The sequence below is a fragment of the Lissotriton vulgaris genome, chromosome 2_1, assembly GCF_964263255.1.
Source record: "Lissotriton vulgaris chromosome 2_1, aLisVul1.2, whole genome shotgun sequence".
Classification (NCBI taxonomy): domain Eukaryota; kingdom Metazoa; phylum Chordata; class Amphibia; order Caudata; family Salamandridae; genus Lissotriton; species Lissotriton vulgaris.
The window spans coordinates 192,080,378-192,101,106 of record NC_141687.1 but is presented as its reverse complement, the minus strand read 5'-3'; positions in this window follow the sequence as shown (position 1 = coordinate 192,101,106).

Sequence of the window (20,729 nt, the reverse complement as noted above, 5' to 3'; positions counted from 1 at the left end):
AACATGCCGAACTCAGCGCCCTCCTGAAGAAACCCACAGCTGACCCCACCGAACTCAAAGATTACCGCCCTATCTTGCTCCTTCCATTCCCGGCCAAAGTCATCGAGAAAGCGGTCAACAACCAGCTCGCCGTCTTCCTCGAAACCAACAAATCCCTCGACTCCTCACAGTCCGGCTTCCGAGACAAACACAGCACCGAAACCGCCCTCATCGCAGCAACAGACGACATTCGAACTCTACTGGACAATGGAGACACAGTCGCCCTCATCCTCCTCGACCTCTCTGCAGCCTTCGACACAGTCTGTCATAGCACCCTTTTACAGCGCCTCAGAAACGTCGAAATCCAAGGAAAAGCACTGGAATGGATCACCTCGTTCCTCACCGGAAGAACCCAGAGAGTTCGCCTTCCACCATTCAAGTCAGAGGCCACTGAAGTCATCTGCGGCGTACCACAAGGATCTTCACTCAGCCCCACCCTCTTCAACATATACATGAGCCCCCTCGCGGTCATCGCACGCCAACACAACCTCAACATCATCTCCTACGCCGATGACAATCAACTGATCCTATCACTCACCAGAGACCCTAACACTGCCAAAACCAACCTGCATGAAGGAATGAAAGAAGTAGCCGAATGGATGAAGCACAGCCGTCTGAAACTGAACTCAGACAAAACAGAAGTCCTCATCCTAGGCACCTCCCCCTCCGCCTGGGATGACTCTTGGTGGCCAGAGGCCCTTGGAAAAGCACCCATCCTGACGGACCACGCACAGAACCTGGGCGTCATCCTGGATTCCTCACTCTCGATGAACAAACAAGTCAACGTCGTTTCTTCATCTTGCTTCAACATTCTTCGCATGCTCAAAAAACATTTCGCTGGATCCCCACCGAAACTAGAAAAACGGTCACCCACGCACTGGTCACGAGCCGCCTGGACTACGGAAACACCCTATACGCCGGTACCACCGCAAAACTCCAGAAAAAACTCCAACGCATCCAGAACGCTTCAGCCAGGCTCATATTAGACATCCCGCGTAAAGAACACATCTCTGGTCACCTGAAAAACCTCCACTGGCTCCCCGTCAACAAGAGGATTACTTTCCGCCTCCTAACCCACGCACACAAAGCACTTTACGAAATTGGACCCGAATGCCTCAACACACGACTGTCCTTCTACACCCCCTCCCGCCAGCTACGATCCTCCAACCAAGCCCTTACCACTGTACCTTGCATCAACAAAACCACCATGGGAGGTAGATCCTTCTCCTACCTGGCAGCTAAAACCTGGAACTCACTTCCCACTCACCTTCGCCTCACTCAGAACCACCTAGCATTCAGAAAGCAACTTAAAACGTGGATATTCGACAAGTAATTCCCCACCCTTCTTCAAGCGCCTTGAGACCCTCTGGGTATGTAGCGCGCTATATAAATCTCTTGACTTGACTTGACTTGACTGGATCCCTCCCTTGCCCTTGGCAGTCCTATGCGAAGTCATGGGCATCATCGCAGTCAGACTGTTGGTACTGGTTCTGTCGGGGACAGTTAAATGTGTTCGGTCTGCCTGGCCTGTCGTTGTTGGTATCGTTCATGGGCCCTCGTCCCTGCCCTCTCTTTCTAGGTCCACCCGCTACATCTCTTGTTTCCCTATACTTGTTCATCTCTAACAGGGCCGGACACTGAGATTTCCAATGGCCAAATCCCTTGCAAAATGCACACTGGTTTTCGTCAATGTCTTTACGTCCAACATAGGGTGCGGGCGTACGGTCTTTCGGGGGTGGGTTTCTAGGAGCATTCAATTGGTAATTTCCCTTGTACTGCTCTCTCCCTATTGTCACCCCCTGTAACTGTGCAATCATCACCCTTTCTTTCAGGTCCTTTTTCTCTTTCTCAGTCGCCCTATCATTCTCGTTCTTCTGATGCTCATAATACTGGGCCATCTGAAGGATAGCCGCAGGCTTGGAGGCCGCCCAACTACTCTCGCTGGCCTGTAGCTTCTGTGAGACCTCCTGTGACAGACCTTTAACATAGTTCTGGACAAACAGATGATGTCCGGTTGCAGTGGTCATGTCCTGTCCACTGTAATCGGAAAACACTGTCTCAAATCGGGAGAAGTATTCTGATACATCTTCCTGGGGTTTCTGGTGGCAGGCCGTTACTATCGACCAGTCCACCTTCCTTTCTGGGATCAGGGTTTTCAATTTCTGCACGATCTTGTCTGGGAGTTCTAAAATGGACTTCAAAGGTTTCTGACCAGGCTCTCGTTGTCTGTCTATGCCATCGAGTTGTGACCAGGTATATCCGAACAGCTCAAGGTGGTCGACTTTCCGGATTTGCTTCCACACATCAGCTGGCAGACATAACCCGAAGAACAAATCGATGTCAGCTAGGGTCATAATCGTTGAACCTAGGGCTGTGCCTAACTTGGTGTAAAAGGCAGTGGGGTTTTTCCGTAAATCGGGCAGGGATTTTCGGAACGTCAGGATATCTTGTCGATCCCATGGTTGGTAGACCCAATTGTACACTACCCTCCCTCTCACATCTTGATGGTTAACATCATCATGTGTTCCCTGACCTCGTGGGGGAACTCAGTAGGGAGCGGCCTCCCTTATAGGCATCTTTGCACTGGCTTGTTCTATTCGAGGTTCGGTCGCTACAGGGGTTGTGGGTTTGGCTTCTAACCTCTGTTCGGTGAGGTGGCGGAAAACTTCAAGCGTACGCGTGAAGAGGTCCGTCACGTCACACTCGCCTTCATCCCCAATGTCAACTTTTCTATACAAAGTTGTTATATTCTCGGGACCTTTGTCTTGGTATCGATCCTCATAAGCATTTAGGATGTGGTAACAAAATCGTACGACAAAGTGTTGTCTGTGGCTATCGGCATATGAATTGTACATATCCGTTACATATTCTTCGCTCTCCTTCCGTTCCACCAATGTCCTTACTATCTTATCAATCCCTGCTCGTTCATCCTTGCTAAACCTGCTCACTCTAGCGGGATCTTTCTTCCGGGCCTCGGGGTTATCTGAGTTTGCTGTCTGTGTTGCATCAGGTGCAAGAGGCTCGGCCGGCGCGGAGGCCGTGAGGACCGAGGCCCTGGTACCATTCTCACCTGGGTTTGGGGGCTGCGCGTGCTGTACTATGGGTTGGGAAGGGGCATATGGAGGGGGCATATAGATGATCGGAGGACCTAGTAATAGGTCATCGTTCGTTCGCTGCTTGAGGGTAACTCGGGGTAGAGTGTAGAGGGTGTTCTAACTGGACACTGGCTAGATGTTTCGGACTCTTGCTTTTGCTTGGCCTCCTCTCTTTCCTTAATCTCTTCCTCTAATTTTCTGGCAGCTAAGTGAGCTGCTTTTCGTAGCTCTTTCTCTAATCTGGCTTCATTTCTCTTTTTCCGTTCTGCTTCTTTGCGCCACATGCCGAGACTATCAAGCATAGTGGGCGTTGTCTTATTGTTTCGAAGGGCTGTTTCCAGCACATTTATTTTATCGCTATCGAAGGATCCTATCAGTGGCCACTGACTTTCCCGATCCATTTTTGTATATTTATGCCACAGCTTGCTATAGGCTAGAGCGACTAGTCCATGCTTCATGAACATGTCCTTATTAGGGGTACCTTCCAGTGGAGCTGGATGGTTCATCTCTAATAAGCGGTCCGGGCTGAACCAACTACCAATCAGTGGGGGGAAGATAGCCATGACAGGTTACAATGGGGGACAAAGGTCCGCACTACCTATCCTTCACTACTTGCAAAGACTAGACAGAATATTTCTATTCTACGTTATTTGCAAACAGAGAATAACACAAAGAACCAACTTCGAACAGTCAATGCTTGGACAATCAATCAATCAGTGGGGAGAAAAATAGGCACGACAGATTACAATGGGGGACAAAGGTCTGCGTTACCTACCCTTCACTATCTGCAAAGGAAGAGAGAATATTTCTATTCTTCCCCGTTTGCAGGCAGAGAATATCTCAAAGAACAAACAATTGAAGAGTAATACTAGTATTTTCCAAACAATCATTTCGCAATTTTGTCGTGCTACACGACCTTACCCGGACCGCATGGACAGTTTCTCGTCTTCCGCTTCCAGCGCCCGATCGTCCTCTATTCTCCGTAACCGTTGCAGCAGGCCTGATGGTTCCCAGTCAGGACCGTAGATCACTCGAGAGAGGTCTGCTCGGAACCGGTGAAGTTCGGATGATCGTCTGCCAGACGAGGATCTATCGGGCAGGTGCACTTCCCGATCGTTGCAGTCGTTCACTCTGTCGTTGGGACCCCTCCCACTGGATCCACGTGTCACTGATGGGCCCCACGTCTGGGACGCCAATTGTAGAAAGGTAGGGCCGATTTCGACCAAGAACCTTTAAGTATTTGCCCGGCGTTAGCCGCCTCTCATACCATTCGAATTTATCAAACAAAGAGGCAGGCGCTGGAGACTGGAAGGCAGGAAACAGGAGTTTATTCCGACGGAGCAGAACACATCAAATCGGACAACAGGGTATCTTCTCGAGGTGCTCTAAACGCATCTCTGAGGCCTGGCCTCTTATACATAGGTTTATGATCTTTATTACAGTTTATTGTATGTGGCACATTCCTGAAAACACTTTGAAGTATGGAAAGACACCCTCAGAATCCCCGCTTCAAGCCCGTTCCCACACACATTTACAGTAGAAGTCCCCACCCCGGTCACAGTAGGTGATGACTGTTGCGCAGCTGGACATTCCGCCGGTTCCCGGAATGTATGCAGTTGATCGGATCTCATGGGGTGGGGGCTTTGATCAGTCATAGATCCTTTGGAGTGGGGCAGCTTCCAACTGTATGGCGGCAATAAACTGTATCCGCAGGGCCAGGTGGCGGCCTGGGAACGAGTAGGACAATCGGGCACAGAGGAAGAGGGGGTTCATCAAAGGACGGAAAGAGGTGTTGGCTGGGTACGGGATGTGACTCCGAGGCAGGGTCGCGCTGGAAGTGAGGTTTATGGCCTAGGCATGTGAGAGCGGGGGCTGTCAGCGTGCGGGGGATGCTTACGAGGTCAGGGGGAGAGACGCACTGGCTAGCGGCAGTGGGCAGAGAGGCCATGGCATTCAAAATGGCTGCCGCTTATGCGCACATACGAGCCTGAAAGGGGACAAGATGGCGCCGATAATGTTGATGTCGAAAACCAGATTTTAACAGCCCCATGCTGTAATCGATGCAATAAAAATGTGAATGCCACAGTCTAAGAGATAAAGAGACATGGCAGAAGTCCCGACAAGTATAAATTGTATATACATAATGTTAGAAACAAATCAAAAGGGTGTGGCTAATGCCGAACCTAAAATGGATTAACCTTATTCTCAGTTAAGCATGACTTAATAAATGCCTCTGCGCTAATTAGAAACAAAGGCATCTGCACAACTTAACGATTAGCCATGCAAATGACAAAAATGCAAATGCCAGTGGGCACACCAGCGCTTGGACAGGAGCAACTGCTCCTTATATGGGCACTGACCTACATCGGAAAGGCACTAAGTTGCAAACTATGTGAAATAGTTTGAAGTAAACTTCTGAATAATTAATACCAGTGGAGCACAGGACTCTCATGATATATTTTCCTCCCACTGCAGAGAAGAAAATAAATTAACTAATCTCCACAAACCTCAAATCACCACTTTATGACTCATCCTATCCTCTTCCAAAATATCCCCTGCCTCCACTCTCTGACTTATTCCAAACTTCTTTTACTACTATGAAGTTCCAAACAATATTTTCTAAACTCTTCCACAACCACCACTAACCCACCTTTGGGTTCCACAGTACTAGCCGAAAAGCGCTTCAACGCCTCGTTAGGAGTAGTAAGCGCCATATAACTACAATTACAATTACAATATACAAGATTTTTTTCAAAAAAACTAAAATGGCTGCCTCTAGCCATTTGGTAGAACCCGGACTTGGGGCCAATGTTAGCTTTTCTTTGCAACAAATCCTTAAGCAAGGAGGGCTTTCAGCGTTCTCACTTTTCGCCTCAGACAAAATGCCCTGTCTGAAAACAAGCATTACTTCTGTCATGCAAATGTGGAGAAAAAAATGTGTGCTGTTTAAACAAAAGCATATGTTAGTTCTGAAAGCAAGGGAGAGGTAATGGGCTGTTTACGTATGAGCAGACTTTACATTATGCTAAATGTAACCATCTTCACACGTTGTATTTGTGTAAAAACACGTTTTTATCCAAATGTTTATGTTACACGCCAACGTGCCTTGAATGATGTTAGAACTGTTCGATCATTCGTACAATCACAATGTGTTGCTGTTAAGGAACACAAGCTGCTCCATAATTATACAGTCAATATTGGCAATAAATGTTGAGCTATTGTCTAGACAATTGTCTGCCTCCTCAAAGTAAATGCTGAAAGAACACCCAGAGGTGATGTGGGCCGAGGGCGGTGTAGAAACCTGCCAGTTCTCAACAAGCTTTCCTGGTAAAGGCAGCTCAACATGTTCTGTTTTTTTTTTTTAGTCTGGCTTGACAGCAGAGGCACGGGTCTGGCTGAGGTCATTCACTCACACAAAAAGGGTCTTAAAAAGCAGTGAATAGAGAGGAGGTTTTGCTCGGCCCCTTTATGGATAGGCATTTGGCATAATTTGTGTTCGAGTACTTGTGAAGTAGTTCCATTGCAATGCATGAACACTTACATGGACAGTGCCATCTTTCTGTTATCGCGTCCCTTGACACTTGGCATGCAGGGCTGCTGGCAGCAGGCTCTCACCCTTGAGCTCCCGCCAAGGATGAGCAGCAGAGAGCAGGTCAGGCACTGGCGCCCACAACTCCCCATCTGGAATGGAGGGGGATTGTCTCCCTCTGTGAGTGTAGTGTGAGGGGTGTGTCACTCTGAAGGGAGGATGAGAGAAGTGCCAGGCTGGGAACCCAAAGCAGCCATGGCGCTTTTCTCAGTCCAGCCTCTGGTAAGCAGTGCCTGGCCCTGGGAGGCTGGAAACGCTTGCGTGCTGCTTTTGTTATTGGGGGTCGATATTGCAGAACTGCTGAAAAACTGGCTCCCAGTAGCAAAACTGCCCCCCACTGCTCCAAAATGGGCCCCCAACCTTCCATCCTCCCGGGGATACACCTGATGCACGGTTCTGCCACTCCAGCCCTGGGTGAGAGGGATATCTGTGTGACTGCAGGGCGTGAGGTTTGGCTGTTGGGTGCAGGACGAGGGCTCTGCCTGTCTGGGAGCAGCATAAGAGATGTACCTTGTGTAAGTGCAGGATGAGAGATTTGGCTGCCTGAGTGCAGGGCAAGAGGTGTGCTTGGGTGATTATCATGAGCACCTGGTGTGGGTTGTATCTGTGCGAGTGCACAGTGAGCAGTGTGCATGCATGGTAAGTGGTGTGAATGCCGAGGGGTTTGCCTATGTGGGCCTTATGAGCAGTGCATCTGAGTGAGCGCAGGATGAAGGGGGAGCCTGTCTGAATGTAGGTGCGAGGTCTGTCTGTGTGCGTGCACGGTTAGAAGTGTGTCTATTAGAGCGCGTTGGATGGGCGGTGTGCCACTGTGAGAGCAAGAAGAGGGGTGTGCCAGTATGAGTACACAGTGAGGGATGTGCCTGTGTCAGTGCAGGGCGAGTGATGATCCTGTGTCAGTGCAAGGTGAGGGTTGTGCTTGTGCCAGCGCAGGTCAGCTGCATGATGAGCTGTGTGCTTGGATGAGTGCAGGGTGAGCCGAGTGCCTGTGCGAATACGGGGTGTGTGATGTGCCTGTGTCAGTGCAAGGTGAGGGGTGTGCTTGTGCCAGCGCAGGTCAGCTGCATGATGAGCTGTGTGCTTGGATGAGTGCAGGGTGAGCCGAGTGCCTGTGCGAATACGGGGTGTGTGATGTGCCTGTGTCAGTGCAAGGTGAGGGGTGTGCTTGTGCCAGCGCAGGACAGCTGCAGAATGAGCTGTGTGCTTGGATGAGTGCAGGGTGAGCCGAGTGCCTGTGGGAATACGGGGTGTGTGATGTGCCTGTGTCAGTGCAAGGTGAGGGGTGTGCTTGTGCCAGCGCAGGACAGCTGCAGAATGAGCTGTGTGCTTGGATGAGTGCAGGGTGAGCCGAGTGCCTGTGCGAATACGGGGGGTGTGATGTGCCTGTGTCAGTGCAAGGTGAGGGGTGTGCTTGTGCCAGCGCAGGACAGCTGCAGAATGAGCTGTGTGCTTGGATGAGTGCAGGGTGAGCCGAGTGCCTGTGCGAATACGGGGTGTGTGATGTGCCTGTGTCAGTGCAAGGTGAGGGGTGTGCTTGTGCCAGCGCAGGACAGCTGCAGAATGAGCTGTGTGCTTGGATGAGTGCAGGGTGAGCCGAGTGCCTGTGCGAATACGGGGTGTGTGATGTGCCTGTGTCAGTGCAAGGTGAGGGGTGTGCTTGTGCCAGCGCAGGACAGCTGCAAGATGAGCTGTGTGCTTGGATGAGTGCAGGGTGAGCCGAGTGCCTGTGCGAATACGGGGTGTGTGATGTGCCTGTGTCAGTGCAAGGTGAGGGGTGTGCTTGTGCCAGCGCGGGTCAGCTGCATGATGAGCTGTGTGCTTGGATGAGTGCAGGGTGAGCCGAGTGCCTGTGCGAATACGGGGTGTGTGATGTGCCTGTGTCAGTGCAAGGTGAGGGGTGTGCTTGTGCCAGCGCAGGACAGCTGCAGAATGAGCTGTGTGCTTGGATGAGTGCAGGGTGAGCCGAGTGCCTGTGCGAATACGGGGTGTGTGATGTGCCTGTGTCAGTGCAAGGTGAGGGGTGTGCTTGTGCCAGCGCAGGACAGCTGCAGAATGAGCTGTGTGCTTGGATGAGTGCAGGGTGAGCCGAGTGCCTGTGCGAATACGGGGTGTGTGATGTGCCTGTGTCAGTGCAAGGTGAGGGGTGTGCTTGTGCCAGCGCAGGACAGCTGCAGAATGAGCTGTGTGCTTGGATGAGTGCAGGGTGAGCCGAGTGCCTGTGCGAATACGGGGTGTGTGATGTGCCTGTGTCAGTGCAAGGTGAGGAGTGTGCTTGTGCCAGCGCAGGACAGCTGCAGAATGAGCTGTGTGCTTGGATGAGTGCAGGGTGAGCCGAGTGCCTGTGCGAATACGGGGTGTGTGATGTGCCTGTGTCAGTGCAAGGTGAGGGGTGTGCTTGTGCCAGCGCAGGACAGCTGCAGAATGAGCTGTGTGCTTGGATGAGTGCAGGGTGAGCCGAGTGCCTGTGCGAATACGGGGTGTGTGATGTGCCTGTGTCAGTGCAAGGTGAGGGGTGTGCTTGTGCCAGCGCAGGACAGCTGCAGAATGAGCTGTGTGCTTGGATGAGTGCAGGGTGAGCCGAGTGCCTGTGCGAATACGGGGTGTGTGATGTGCCTGTGTCAGTGCAAGGTGAGGGGTGTGCTTGTGCCAGCGCAGGACAGCTGCAGAATGAGCTGTGTGCTTGGATGAGTGCAGGGTGAGCCGAGTGCCTGTGCGAATACGGGGTGTGTGATGTGCCTGTGTCAGTGCAAGGTGAGGGGTGTGCTTGTGCCAGCGCAGGACAGCTGCAGAATGAGCTGTGTGCTTGGATGAGTGCAGGGTGAGCCGAGTGCCTGTGCGAATACGGGGTGTGTGATGTGCCTGTGTCAGTGCAAGGTGAGGGGTGTGCTTGTGCCAGCGCAGGACAGCTGCAAGATGAGCTGTGTGCTTGGATGAGTGCAGGGTGAGCCGAGTGCCTGTGCGAATACGGGGTGTGTGATGTGCCTGTGTCAGTGCAAGGTGAGGGGTGTGCTTGTGCCAGCGCAGGACAGCTGCAGAATGAGCTGTGTGCTTGGATGAGTGCAGGGTGAGCCGAGTGCCTGTGCGAATACGGGGTGTGTGATGTGCCTGTGTCAGTGCAAGGTGAGGGGTGTGCTTGTGCCAGCGCAGGACAGCTGCAGAATGAGCTGTGTGCTTGGATGAGTGCAGGGTGAGCCGAGTGCCTGTGCGAATACGGGGTGTGTGATGTGCCTGTGTCAGTGCAAGGTGAGGGGTGTGCTTGTGCCAGCGCAGGACAGCTGCAGAATGAGCTGTGTGCTTGGATGAGTGCAGGGTGAGCCGAGTGCCTGTGCGAATACGGGGTGTGTGATGTGCCTGTGTCAGTGCAAGGTGAGGGGTGTGCTTGTGCCAGCGCAGGACAGCTGCAGAATGAGCTGTGTGCTTGGATGAGTGCAGGGTGAGCCGAGTGCCTGTGCGAATACGGGGTGTGTGATGTGCCTGTGTCAGTGCAAGGTGAGGGGTGTGCTTGTGCCAGCGCAGGACAGCTGCAGAATGAGCTGTGTGCTTGGATGAGTGCAGGGTGAGCCGAGTGCCTGTGCGAATACGGGGTGTGTGATGTGCCTGTGTCAGTGCAAGGTGAGGGGTGTGCTTGTGCCAGCGCAGGACAGCTGCAGAATGAGCTGTGTGCTTGGATGAGTGCAGGGTGAGCCGAGTGCCTGTGCGAATACGGGGTGTGTGATGTGCCTGTGTCAGTGCAAGGTGAGGGGTGTGCTTGTGCCAGCGCAGGACAGCTGCAGAATGAGCTGTGTGCTTGGATGAGTGCAGGGTGAGTGATGCTCCTGTGTCAGTGGATGACAATGGTAAAGCAAGGATGCCAGCACATACACAAATTCGGGAAAGTACAATACACACTTGTAGTGTAGGTGTGCTCAATGAAAGCAAGGACACTATGTCAACCCTATAGTGACAAGTACAGGGGTAAAAAAACAATCTATACAGACTAATTAAAAAAACTGTCCAGAACACCACCTGAGAAGACAATATGAAGGTCCGTCACTCTAACAGGTCCATACAGATAAGTTCAAAAGCATGCAGCAAATGGTACGCATAAACAGATGTTTGGTTCCATTCATTTTATTCCAAATGACCGGTTAAAGACTGCCGACACGTGTTTCGTCGACCTTGATGACTTTTTCAAGGCTTGTATATAGTCCGTCAAAATAAGTCATTGAATGGTATAGAGTTTGAATAGCAGCCACAATTTATGGAACCGCTGTAATACATAGCTCTCAGACCCACCCGGGAGACGTGTGAAGTCTAAGGTATAGTAGGTGTATAATAGGTGTTCAGGACCTTGATAAGCCACGAGCACCCAGTGAAGCCACACTACAGCCACCTCGACAGCGTGTATATCAGTGCAGAGTGAGCGGTATTCAATTGTCAGCCTGGATGAGACCCTTGTCCATAGTCTGAATCTAATGTGCTCACATAGGCCTGCGCAAATGCTGTTTTCATGCTGAAATATGTTAAAGCCAGGACAATATGCTTTGCCAGTGCTTGTTTTCTACTGGTACCTATAGTCCTGTTTTTATAAAAGAAAGCACAACTACAAGTAACAGAGTGCTCCCAAAAAGTAACATGACTGAACTACTCACATCTGGAAATAAGTTTTTTTGCCTGTACTTCGTGATTTCAGAAGCACATATCACCCACAATGCACTGCTTCTCTTCCATTATATTTTACACTGATGTCATACGAGGACGCGTCACCATCCTTCAAACCTGCAGGCTTTTTTCAAGGCACTATTTGTATGGCCGCCAAACCATAGTTTGAGGAGGGTATCGAACGAATTACAGAGCGAAATGCCCGTTTGTGCTGTGCAAAGTTGCAGAATTTGCTTGTGAAAAACCCCACATGTGAATCTACAAATGTGATGCTACAGGTCGCAAAGAAATGTATAACTTGTATTGTTAACAAAACAGTGTCACTGCGCCCCCCTCGCCCCTCAGTGCGACTCCCTAGGATATGCATCAATGGGTTGCGGCTACTTTTATGGTTAAAAGCATTTAAAGGCAGATGCTGGCAAGCAAAGCACAGCGTCCACTGTCCTAGCAGCAGCTCTGGGTATCATGGGCTTCTGCATGATCCCCCAAAGCCCCTTTCACATATGCTACTGCAACTGGAATAATGTGATTTTGCGGCCACTCCGACTTTCCCCATATTTGTAGATTTGCCACGTAATCCATCATCTGCACATAATCTGCAGATTTCAGCAAAAATAATTGCATCTAGGTCAAACTGTTCAAAAGTTTGCTAAAACACAATGACACGTTGCTGTGCAGTGAAAGGCCCTTCGCAGACGTTGACTGGTCACTTTTCTGTGGCTTTTTGCTATGTTTGTGTGTTAAACTGGTAGTAATGAGGTACAATTAATACCCATACCATGTTCACAACTTTAACAAGCATTGGCATAGCCAATAGGTCTTGCCTTTGGGACCTTATGAGTGTTTAACCATGCAGCACAATCTTGTGGGTGCTGCACCGCCAGAGATTGAATAGCTATACAATTACTACACACTGGGTCATGCAATGTGAGTGGACAATGCATGCTTGCATCTGCCGCACGCTTCTTACTGGGTGGCATAGCTTTCTTATAGTATAATAATGCAGTACAGAGAGCATCGACAGGGGCATGTATGCTGAAAGCATTAGAATGGCATAAAATAAGCATTGGCATCATCAATAGATCTGCACTGTCTGCGTGCCTTTTAACTTTGTCAAGGCTTGTTTTGTTTTCTGCAAAGCGTTGTTAGGGAGCTACGGGGCACATGTCAATATAAAACAAATCATTGGTTTGGAAGCTTTCGTTTCGAGAAGTGCACACTGCTATTACAGTGCCTGTAAGTAAGTAGTATTACGTGAAGAATACAGACAGTGAGGTTAGCCAAAGGCTAAAGTGGACTGATGCACTGCCGTAAGCTGAAGGGGTGGAAGAAAATGTGAATGACGCAACCGTTCAACAAAGGATTAATTAAAACCAAAATAGACCAAAGTGGAGTGGTGTGGCTCACTCGTTAGAGGTGGCAGACCTGTAAGCAGAGAACGGCCCGGGACCAGGGTTCAATTCCCGACGCGGCAGGGTCTTGGACCAGGGTCAACGGACTCGATAATTCTCGCCTCAGTGCCTACTCTAACCAGGGAACACACTCGGCAACTCTGGGCATTAAGCTTACCTCATCTCCACAACGGCCCCCCACAGACACCGGGGATGCCTGTTTTCACCCTGGAGATACCCAGAAAGGGACCATTTCACAGGGAAAACCAGGACGGGTTCCCCAGCAGTCTATAGCGCCAGGACACTCGGGTAGAGTAACAGTGCGCTTTACAAGTATCCCACATTTACATTTACACAACGTACCAAAGCTGGATACAAGCATGCCCGCGCAGCATTGGCACTATATACACAATCAACACTCTTTCATTGCTGCACTCAGGAGTAACCATGTACCCTTGGACCTGCACACCATCAGCAACGTGTCACTGCTGTAAACAAGTCTGAGAATGTTCAAATCGACCTGTACACAAAAGACAATATATCCTTGTTTTATGCAGGAGTAACAGTGCGTGTAAGCTTGACAACACGACATCGCCGCAGAACAGAGTAAGAACAAGCACAAACACGTGCGCCTCGTGTGGTGCGGGGGAGAGGAAGGGGGCGGGCGCGATTAACTCGCAGGAGCGATAATTGCTGCCAGATGGTGGCGCGCGCTCCCGCGAGTGAATCTCCTGACGTGCATGCGTTGCCATTGATGGCAATGGAACATGTGCACGTGCTTGGCTGAAAAGCTAAAGCGACGGGAAAAGGTCTTTTTGCCTTGCAGCACATGCGCGCGACGAAAGCAAGACCTAAAAAAGACTCAATAATGAAGTATTACTATCACAAAATGTGCTGCACAATGCTGCATAATTTGCCTTTCCCTGCCACATTATTTACTCAACCCTGCCGCATAATTTGATCCTCCCCTGCCACATAGTTCCAGTGGCCCTGCTTATAGGGCAGCGTAAATAATTAGGGATATGTGCAAATACGAATGCAGAGATGGTGGTCTGCTAGGTCTCGCAAGAAACTGTCTCTGTATTTTCTGAGATTTGTAAGTACTCGCACAGGAAATCTAAATAGTAAGCAGGTTAGTAGTATATAAGAATATTGATCATGCTTGTCTTAGCTGTGCCTGAGAGATATGTGGCACTTGTGTTTGGTGGGCCTCCTCAGGTACCAGAATATGATCAAGCCTGTGCACTGCTCAAATCATGTAGCAAGAAAATGGGCCATGTTGAGAATTTTAGTATCTGGGAGTGATAATGTCCTTTGCTAGTGAGTTGAAGGACCTGGGGCACTTGAACTGTTAAATGCAATTAGGGGTTGTGTCTGAATGAGTGAGGAAACCTTGGGTGGGATATGATACGCCTGTATATGCAGAAGGCATTAATAAATAAGAAATATGAGGTAGGAGAAGTTGTGAGGGCAAGGGTGTATTTAGTGAAACTTGTACTATTTCCTTTTTTGTGAAATGATGAGATATTAAAATTTGTAATTTCTCACACCCCTAGTATGTAACCCCAAGAAACACTGGTATAAACAGATTGAGAAGAAATTCATTGGGGATATCTCTATTTCATAGACGTCCATCCAACCCATAGCCTTCTAGTACCTTTGTTTTGGGAGTCCACACTCCCCTCCAGGCGCATTGCATGTGCTCCCTCAAAACGAAACAAAAACATAGCCTGTGGATCTATATAGTTATTTATCAGCTCTGATGGGTGTTTAAGCTCCACCACTAAGCAGGCTACCACGTTATATAGGTTTTCCTCAATTAATGTTTGAGTTTTTCTATCCAAGCTATGGCTATACGATGTCCAAGAGGCAATCCGTTCATTCCTGCTAACTCCATGATTGTGGGTTTTGTTGCTTGCCTCATCTGAAGTATGAGGTTACAGCTCATGTGCCCTGTGGCTAGCCCAAGCTGGGGAAGTGTTGACTTCATCATCCTCCTTGTGTACACGCCAAAGCCTGTAGTGGTAAAATCTTCTCAAGCCCTGACCAGAGTTTCTAGAGGATGCTGGCAGACTGACCCCACTTTTGGTACTTTGAAATTCCAGAAGGCTTCACTTCCCCATGGGAAGACCTTTGCTGTCTTCCATTCCTCACCAAATGTTTCCGCAGACCCAGTTGTGATCTGTAGGACAGAGGGAAGCATACTCATCTGGAAGAGAAGCCATGAACAGAGTCATGGCTACAGGGTTCAGCACAGCACTAAGTAAGCCACTTCCTCAGTGCTCTGCTCTGAACACCAAGGACCTGAATATGAGTCTGGCGGTCCACGGACATCCAGACTCATTGTGTTGGTGGTCTCCCCACTGCCCTATTATGAGTTGAGCTGTGGCATCACCACAGCCCTGCCACAGCTGCCAGGGAATCACCATTCCCTGGTGGTGTTACTGTGGTGTAGAAGCTTCCATATGCTTGGCGGGACAGCATATTAGGTGTTTCCTCTCAGCCAGGGTTTTAATGACGGTTCCTCCTCCATAAAAACTCTGGCAGAGAGGCACAGGGGGGCCCTACAGAGCCCCCCTGTGCCTCTGTGCCCTATGGATGCATACAGGGGGGCACAACATGTGCCCCCTGGGTGCATGCATACCAGTTCCTGCATGGTATGAAGTTTTAAGTTCATGCCCTACAGATAATGTTTTAGGTGTTCTCTTTGTGGTGCCCATTTTTAAAGGCACCACGTGGGAATGCCAATAAAATGACCGTAGACAGGAGGAAACTCCTAATTTGATGTGCGGTCTGACCACAGCTTTGGTGGTGTGGCAGATCTGGCACCGCATCATCAAAGTCAGAAACAGGCCCTTAGAGTGCCACCACTAACAAAAGTGAATTGATAGATGGAGGCCTGGGAAGCAACCAGATCCTGGAGACTCCCTGACAGTGAGATCTAACTATTTCTGGGCACCCACACATAAACAATTCCCACTTTAGCCACTTCCAAAGGCGGATTAGCTTCATATGCATGTTTGTGAAAATTTCTTTGTTCCAGTTAGCAAAGTTTCATAAAGTTCACCATTTTCACCCTTCACCTAGTATGTGAAGTTTTCAGGTTTAGCTTCATCTTTGCCCACGCAATCCTTTTCTCATAACAAGATAATTCTCACCTTAATCAAACCTAGGAAAGCGGGAAAATGCAAACATAATTAATATCTGTAGGTTTTCGTTTCGCAGAACTTTCCTGTATTTGTTTACTTATTAATGCATTTAATTAACAGCTTCATATAACTCGAACAAGACCCAAAGGTCACAGAGTGATTTACATCAAAGAGGATCAATTGCAGAGGATAATAGGGGAATGAGACAAAATTAGGGCGAATAGTAAAGGTCGATAGGAAGATCATTAACCAATGTGCGCACAGAGGAAAATATGAAATCAGGTGAAAAATAAATATTTTGATATGTACATGTATGTGTGTATATATGTGATATGATCAAAGGATCAGTGGATCAGAGGCCCATGGATTTTACCTTATAGATTAGATAAAGGTTTGATGCAATTTAGCAATTTGGCACGGGATAGTGCACTTTTGCTTCTGAAACTGTTGGATACGATGCTACATTAGGGTTACAGATGTCTCCTGTCATTTGAGTAAGAGGTGTTGCCGGAATAGCAGTTTTTTGGGGATAATTTGAATGATCGTATGACTCTGATATATGTAGTTATGGAAGTCTATAGTCTGAGAGCACTTTCAGAGAAAGACTGCTTCTGTGATTTGGATGTTATCATAGTTGGGATCTCAAAGAAGGACAGTGTCAACGGCCAGACTGGCTGTAGCGGGCATCAGGCATTTTCCCGGGAGGCTCAAAGGGTGGGGCCAATTTTGCAGCCGTGAGGGCCGTTTTTTGTAACTTTGAGCCTGTTTTGCAGCAGTGCTGCAATATCGGCCCCCAGTACCAAAAGCAGAAATGCTTCACACTTGCATTCCCCTCCCCCCAGGGCTGGTCCTACAAAATTACCAGGGCAGGTTTGGATTCCCAGCCCAGCCATGACGTGTGTTTCTCAAATGGTGCTGGCTGCCTTAGATTCAAAGGTACCTACAGAGATAGTTTAGTGTGACCTCATGCCCTCATTAACTACTCTATTGGCGCTGCAGGCTGCTTAAAATATATTCCTTGCTTCAATCAAAAGAACCTTTTATGAGCTAACAATCTATGAGGTATGGTCGAAGTTTCTTGTTCCATTAATAACCTGGTGGTCACCTGGAGAATAGGTTTCATGGGAGTCAGGTGTAGTTTAGGAATACCACCAGCAGGGAGTTTCGGTAGTTCAGTTGTGGCAGTACTAGTGCTGGGACCACATGTCTGAAATTGACTTCTGGGATGGATTATGCACAGCCTTCGAGCAGTTTAAGATGGAATAGGGCTCACTTTGCAATATTGACATGTCTTTGGAGGCTCAGGTGTTTGTCTAGTATAAAGCTCAAAGATTTTGCAGAGTAAAAATGGTCAAGGGGGCGTGGCTAGCGGCCGAAGGAAATGGCTGCTGGCTAACGCAGCTTTGGAGCCCCTGCTGCCAATCCTGAACAATATCCGCTCAAAATCCTGTTCTAAGAACCCCTTTTCAAGAGGATACTGGCCCTGGAGTCCCGGGTTTGTGATCGAGACCATTTCTCGTCGGGCAATAACCACTCCACGCATGTCTTAGCGTAAAAGGCCATTTATTAGGACAGGTATGACAACCAAATTTCAACATAACATGAATAACAGTTAACAATCCCCCCAACATCATGACCTCCAAACATCATCCATTCACATACTCCACTACTCAGTCCAATTCACACCACGACCTCTTCACGCATACCATTCACTTTCCCCTTTCACCTTCATCCTCCTCCAGCATCTCCCGTCATCTCACCTCCATCTACCACACCCCCCATCCAGCACCTGTAACCCCCTCCCCAGAAGGGTGATTTTGCCCGTCATGGACTCCCCACCCCTCCCAAATCCTGCAAACACTCTCCCTGTGTCAACCCATCCTAAACTGGCATGCCGAATAACTTGTAGCAAACCAATAACACTGCCAATACCCCACTCCTGACAATTTGTAGGGTGGGAGAGCGGACAAACTAACTGCTACCCTGCGGCACCGGGGACAGGAAGAGGAAGGACTTTCCTCCCCTCTCTCTTTTGTACCCTCCCTAACTCCCCACCCCTAAGCCCACCCCCCAGCCTATCCTAGCCTACCTGTCCCAGTATCGCGGGAACACCCTAGGGGAAGACTGGTCTGTCGACCTCACTTCCCCTGGGGGCTGCATCGTGCAATAACCACTCCATGCATGTCTTAGCGTAAAAGGACATTTATTAGGACAGGTATGACAACCAAATTTCAACATAACATCAAAAACAGTTAACAATCCCCCCAACATCATGACCTCCAAACATCATCCATTCACATACTCCACTACTCACTCCAATTCACACCACGACCTCTTCACGCATACCATTCACTTTCCCCTTTCACCTCCATCCTCCTCCAGCATCTCCCGTCATCTCACCTCCATCTACCACACCCCCCATCCTGCACCTGTAACCGCCTCTCCGGAAGGGTGATTCTGCCCGTCATGGACTCCCCACCCCTCCCATGCCCTGCCACCCAGGGAAACCCCGGAGGGCGGTTACCTACCCCACCAATCGTGCACCTTTCGCACTCAATCTCGCCTACACCAGATAGACTCGTTCTACAACAGGCTGATTGTATTCCGCATTTCCATTAGATAGTAAGCATTTCCCATGTGCGAAAGTTGCACACCGTCATCGCGGAAGAGAAGGGGCTCCTCAAGCCAGAGCCTAACATGTGCCAGTACTTTGATTCTGTGAGCATCACAAAAAAGTCTCATCGCCCTATTCAATTTTCGCCTTGCCCTCTCAATGGCTGCAGGCTTAAGTGCCCCCCTCCAAATCCTTTGTGGCACAAACTCTGTCCAAACAATACAGTCGCCAGCAAATACAAATGCTCCTCATTGCCTCCAGATCCCTCTGCATCAAATGTAACAAGGACACTCCTGACAGTTTTACCAAGTCATTTTCTCCCAGGTGGATAACCAGCATGTCCGGGCAACCAAGCTGAGACACCTTCTTCGTCAGCCAGGGCAACAAATCGCCCCAACGCATCCCACTCTTACCCCACCAATGGACCTCGTGATGACTGCTCCATAGGCCCAGGCTACGACCGTACACCTGCCTATCCGCATATTTTGAGGCCCAGTGTACAAAGGAGTGTCCATCAATCCAGGTAAGCGTCTTGGCCCCTGGCCCCCGAACGCAACCTACGAAGAGAAAGAGATTAACACCACAGCAAAACAGATCTGTAACCCAACCGCAGCAGCCCCCCCCGACTACCTTGACTCCGACCTTCTTCATTTACGCACATAGCGTTCGCAGCAGCGGGACCTCCAGCGCCCAATTCTACGAATCGCCTCCCAGGACCAACCCAGCCCGGCCACCGCCGTAGCCGCACCAATACGAAACGAGTGAGTGCCAAAATGCGCTGGATCCCTGCCAAATTTCCACAAAGCCATCGGCAACACAGCCAACAACTGAAAGGACGTCAAGCGCCTCAAAGAAGCATGTCCGAAAATCTCTCCATCCGACCTCTGCACTCGTCCCAAAAAAGCCATCCACTCACGCACCGGGCACATGCCCGCACACCCGCTCTCCTTCAGCCACACCTAGTTGCCTCGACCCGTCTGGTCCATCTTTGAACGACCCAACCATATACCCAGCCGGGCCCCATCCAACCTCACATCCTCAAACAAACGTCCCGGAGCCCCACGCACTCCCAACAACTCCGATACCCGAAATGCTCCGAAGAACAACCAGACCATGCACAATCGGAACAACGCCACCTCCCCATCGTCATAACAGCAGTGGGGCAACTCCCCCAGCACTCTCGTCAACAACTCAAACGTGATCGCTTCACGCGGCAACACCCCCCCTCCCCCTCTGACCTCATGCGACCCCAACCTTTCAACATTCGACTCAACAAATCCTCCCAGGCCGGATCAAAAACCCAAGTAAACCATGCTGTAAAACGAGATGCCAGCCAGTTTGCCAAGCTATCGTAGTCTGCGACAATCCTCTGTCCATGCAATCCAAAACAAAACGCACCACCCCCTGTTCACAGTCACTCTGGGGCATCCCCCATGCAGCCCTGCTCCAACCCAAAAAGGCACCAAACTCAGACCATGCCAACCTGTACGCTCGCCTTGTGGATTCAGCTATAGATCTCTCAACCAAACCCACCACTCTAACTCCCCCCAGGCCAAAATACCCTCCGGCACCTTGGTCTTGCAAGCCTCTGCTCCCGGCGCCAGCTCCTGAAGCGCTGCCACTGCGAACGAGATAACGCATCCGCAATTTCATTACTCGCCCCAGGCACATGTTGCGCGCAGAAAAGCACATTAAAACGCTAGCAGAGCAGCATGAAACTTCGCAGCAGGCCCAGCACTCGCAGATCCTTTGCCTTCTGATTGTTCACCAGTTCCACCACCATCATATTGGCAACATGGAACAAAACCGACCGGTTCCGGAACTCCGGCCCCCACACCACCAACGCCACCAACAGGGGATAGAACTCGAGAAACGCAATGCTCCTGCCCTGTCGCAGCCAATGAGCCGGCCACTGCTCTGCACACCAACACCCATCCTAAAAAACTCCGAAACCTGCTGCACCCGCCACATCAGAGTAGAGCTGCACCTGCCAAACCATCTTGTCATGCGCAAAATCCCGAGACACACCATTGAATTCTTCCAGGAACACCAGCCATACACGCAAGTCCAACCGGACTCCCATCGTGACCCTGACCCTGTGGTGAGGGAGCACCGCCCCCGACATGGCCATGCCGAGGCGCCTACAAAATGTTCTCCCTGCCCTCACCACCCGGCACGCAAAAGTCAGCAAACCGAGCAGGCGCTGCACCG